Consider the following 5,499-nt stretch of genomic DNA (forward strand, 5'->3'; position numbering starts at 1 on the left):
CTACAGACGGGTACTGGGCCGGCGGCAGCATCAGTTACAGCAGGAGGAGGAGGCGGTGGGCTCTGAGACGGAGTGTGGATGGCAGTAGTATCTGGCATGTAGAGTTCAGTACTGGGCAGGCGGCAGCATCAGTTACAGCAGGAGGAGGAGGCGGTGGGCTCTGGGACAAAATGTGGACAGCATTAGTATCTGGCATCTAAAGTTTGGTACTGGGCAGGCAGCATCATCATTTACAGCAGGAGGAGGAGGCGGTGGGCTCTGATACAGATTGTGGACGGCATTAGTCTGTCTGGCATCTACAGTCAGGTACTGGGCAAGGGGCGGCATCAGTTACAGCAGGAGGAGGAGGCGGTGGGCGGAGTGTGGACGGCATTAGTAACTGGCATGTAGAGTTTGGAACTGGGCAGGCGGTAGCATCAGTTACAGCAGGAGGATGAGGTGGTGGGCTGTGAGACGGAGTGTGGACGGCATTAGTATCTGGCATATACAGCCGAGTACTGTGAAGGCGGCAGCAGTAACAGCAGGAGTAGGAGGCGGCCCTGTGATGGAGCAAGGACCGCTTTAGAGGTTAAGGCCATCACCTCTATGGACAGTGTAGAAGCTGTAGCTAATTGAGACATGAATGAATGAACAAAAATCACACTTTTCATACCTACTATCTAGTGAAACCACATAAAAGGGAACGGGCTTGGTGGAATCCGCGGGGAAATACATACATTTTTTATAATTTGTGGATATCTAGCAAGTGCTATCACAGTTAAACATCTGTATTTGTTTCACATAAATACATCATTTTTTTATGGGTTTTAGGATACATTCCAAGTGGTATCAAAATAAAATATCTGTATTTTTTGGAGAGAAATATAAAATTTTTTATGGCCTTTTGGATAGATACCAAGTGCTATCAGAATTAAATATCTGTATACTTTGTGGAGAATTACATCAATTTTTATGGCTTTAGGGATATATAGCAAAGTGGGATCAGAACTAATTATCTTGTTTTTTTTTTGGAGAGAAATATATAATTTTTTATGTTAGGTTTTTTGTGACAGATTGAAACAGGTATCTTAAATTATACCTCTTGTAATCTATCATAAAAGCTAGAAAAATTTCTATATTTATCCCAAAAAAATACAGATATTTTATTCTAATTGCACTTAGTAGCTATCAAAAATCCCATAAAATATTCTGTTTATTTTGATAAATTGTAAGAGTTTTCATAATTTATGATAACTTATGCAATCTATCAAAATAAACAGAACATTTTCTGATACCAATTGCTATCAAAAAAGTCATAAAAATGTCTGTATTTCTGTAAAAAAAACCCCAGATATTTAATTCTGATACCACTTGAAATCTATCAAAAAAGCCAAAAAATTGCTGTACTGCTCTAAAAAAATAAAGATATTTAATTCTTATACCACTTGCAATCTATCAAAATAAACAGAAAAATTTCTGTATTTCTGTAATAAAATACAAACATTTAATTCTGATACCACTTGCTATCTATCAAAAAAGCCAAAAAATTTATTTAATTCTGTAAAGAGACTACAGACATTTAATTCTGATACCACTTGATATCTATAAAAAAAAGCCTTACAATTTCTATATATTTCTGTAAAAAAAATACAGATATTTAATTCTGATACTACGAACTATCTATCAAAAAAGCCATACAAATTTCTGTAATTCTGTAAAAAAAAATACAGATATTTATTTCTGATACCACTGGCAATCTATCAAAATAAACAGTAAAGTTTCTGTAAAAAAAAGACATTTAATTCTGATACCACTTGCTATCAAAAAAACCTAAACATTTCTGTATTTCTGTAAAAAAAAATACAGATATTTAGTTGTAATACCACTTGCTATCTATCAAAAAAGCCATTAAATGTATGTATTTCTGTAAAAAAAATACAGTTGTCACTTACAGTACCACTTGCAATCTATCAAATTTACCATAAACATTTCTGTATTTTTGTAAAAAAATACAGATATTTAATTCTGATTCCACCTGCAATCTATCAAAATAAACTGAAAATTTTCTGCATTTCTTTAAAAAAATACAGTTTTTTAATTCTACCACTTACTATCTATCAAAAAATCCATAAAAATACTGTATTTCTGTAAAAAAAAACTGCAGATATTTCATTCTGATACAACTTGCAATCTATCAAAATAAACAGAAACATTTCTGTATTTCTGTAAAAAAAATACAGATATTTAATTCTGATGCTACTTGGTATCAAAAAAGCCATAAAAAATGTATTTAATTCTGATATGACTTGCAATCTATCAAAATAAACAGATAAATGTCTGTATTTCTGTGAAAAAATACAGATATATAATTATGATACCACTTGCAATATATAAAAATAAGCAGAAACATTTCTGTATTTCTGTAAAAAAAATAAAGATATTTAATTCTGATACTACTTGGTATCAAAAAAGCCATAAAAAATGTATTTAAGTCTGATACCACTTGCAATCTATCAAAATAAACAGAATTCGAGGGTGCGGAGACAGGGGTTCCATGATACATATCTGGTGGACTTGTCCGGTGGCCAGGATTTTCTGGGATGAAGTATTTAAATTAATCTCACGAATAGTAAAGCAGGAGATTTGTAGTATTTAATTCTGATACTACTTGGTATCAAAAAAGCCATAAAAAATGTATTTAAGTCTGATACCACTTGCAATCTATATCGAAACCCATTCAGAAATTGATCAGACTGATATTAGTGGCAAGTAGAATTGCGTTGGCCAAGGCATGGAAGTCTCTCACGATTCCCAGAGACCCTATAGTTTCCAAGTTGAATTGGATCATGGTGAATGATAGACTCACCCACACTCTTAAGAATTCCCTAGACAAATTTGAGGATGTTTGGGAGCCGTGGATTTCCTATAACAGTTTATAGCTATTGCTCTCAGGGAATCCAACTTGGATAATGGTTTTTAATTAAATTCAGCTAGTACTTCCTTTATTTTTCCTTTCCCCTCCCCTGCCGTGTCCACCTTATTTGTTTTTTTTTTTTTCATAATCAAGGTATGGTGAGCAACTTACCATTTCCCATTCAAAATATATTCAGGTTTAAAATTTTGGCCTGAAACTGAGTCTACTTTTATGACTACATATGTTCTACATATTGTTCTGGGAAGGAGTGACTAATAGACTTTGTTTATCACTAATGTTACATGTATAGCTCCATATATGTTGATATGTTGATTTGTAAACTGCCCATACTTTGGTTTTCTTTAATTCTTGAATCTGTTTATTGTTTTTTCTTTTTCCCTCTTTTTGTTACTTTTATGTTTTGAAAATTCTTAATAAACATATTGAAATATAAAATAAACAGAAACATTTTTGTATTTCTGTAAAAAAAAATACAGATATTTAATTCTGATACTACTTGGTATCAAAAAAGCCAAAAAAATGTATTTAATTCTGATACCACTTGCAATCTATCAAAATAAACAGAAACATGTCTGTATTTCAGTAAAAGAAATACAGACATTTAATTCTGATACGACTTGCTATCAAAAAAGCCATAAAAATTCTGTATTTCTGTAAAGAAAATACAAATATTTAATTCTGATACCACCTGCTATCTATCAATAAAAAACATAAAAATGTCTGTATTTCTGAAAATAAAAACAGATATTTAATTCTGATACTACTTGCAATCTATCAAAAAAGATATACAAATTTCTGTATTTCTGAAAAAAATATAGACATTAAATGCTGATACCACTTGCTATCTATCAAAAAAGCAAAAAAAAATTTCTGTATTTCTGTAAAAAAATACAGATATTTAATTCTGATACCATTTGCAATCTATCAAAATAAACAGATAAATGTCTGTATTTCTGTGAAAAAAATACAGATATATAATTCTGATACCACTTGCAATATATAAAAATAAGCAGAAACATTTCTGAATTTCTGTAAAAAAAATACAGATATTTAATTTTGATACTACTTGGTATCAAAAAAGCCATAAAAAATGTATTTCATTCTGATACCCTTTGCAATCTATCAAAATAAACAGAAACATTTCTGTATTTCTGTAAAAAAAATACAGATATTTAATTCTGATACTACTTGGTATCAAAAAAGCCATAAAAAATGTATTTAATTCTGATACCACTTGCAATCTATCAAAATAAACAGAAAAAATTTCTGTATTTCAGTAAAAGAAATACAGACATTTAATTCTGATACCACTTGCTATAAAAAAAAGCCATAAAAATTCTGTATTTCTGTAAAGAAAATACAAATATTTAATTCTGATACCACTTGCTATCTATCAAAAAACCCATAAAATCTCTGTATTTCTGTAAAAAATACACATATTTATTTCTTAAACCACATACTATCTATCAAAAAAGCCATAAAAATTTTGGTATTCCTGTAAAAAAAATACAGATATTTATTTATGATACCACTTGCTATAAAAAAATCCAAAAAAAAATCTGTATTTCTGTAAAACAAATACAGATATTTAATTCTGATACCACTTGCTATCTATCAAAAAAAGCCAGAAAAAATTCTGTATTTCTCTCAAAAAAATACAAATATTTTATTCTGATCCCACTTGCTATCAAAAAAGCTATAAAAATGTCTGTATTTCTGTAAAAAAATACAGATATTTAATTCTGATACCACTTGCTATCCATTAAAAAAGCCATAAAAATTTCTGTATTTCTCTCCAAAAAATACAGATATCTCATTCTGATAGCACTTGCTATCATAAAAGCCAGAAACATTTCTGAATTTCTCTCAAAAACATACAGATTTCTGTATTTCCGTAAGTGCCTTAATTCATCAATAAAATGCGCGTACGCTCAACGCGCGCACTTACGCGCCGGTTAGCAAGCTCTATTAGCGCGAGTCGGGCTTCTAGTGACCTCGCTTGCCGGTTTCCTGCAATGACGAGCAAAGATCCCGAATACGCCAATTAAAAAAATAATGATATTTAATTCAGATACCACTTGCTATCTATCAAAAAAGCAGTATATTCTATAAAAAAAATACAGATATTTACAATCTATCAAAATAAACAGGGACATTTCTGTAAAAAAAAGACAGAAAAATTTCTGTATTTCTGTTAAAAAAATACAGATATTAAATTCTGATACCACTTGCTATCAAAAAAGCCATAAAAGTTTCTTTATTTCTGTAAAAAAAAATACACATATTTAATTCTGATACCACTTGCTATCTATTAAAAAAGCCATAAAAAACCTTGCTATCTATTCAAAAAGCCAAAAAAAATTCTGTCCTTCTGTAAAAAAATACACATATTTAAGTCTTAAACCACATGCTATTTATCAAAAATGCCATAAAAATTTTGGTATTCCCGTAAAAAAAAATACAGATATTTAATTCTGATCCCATTTGCAATCTATCAAAATAAACAGAAAATTTCTGTATTTCTGTAAAAAATAACATATATTTCATTCTGATACCATTTGCAATCTATCAAAATAAACAGAAAA

This window comes from Pyxicephalus adspersus, chromosome 10, assembly GCF_032062135.1.
Source record: "Pyxicephalus adspersus chromosome 10, UCB_Pads_2.0, whole genome shotgun sequence".
Lineage (NCBI taxonomy): Eukaryota > Metazoa > Chordata > Amphibia > Anura > Pyxicephalidae > Pyxicephalus > Pyxicephalus adspersus.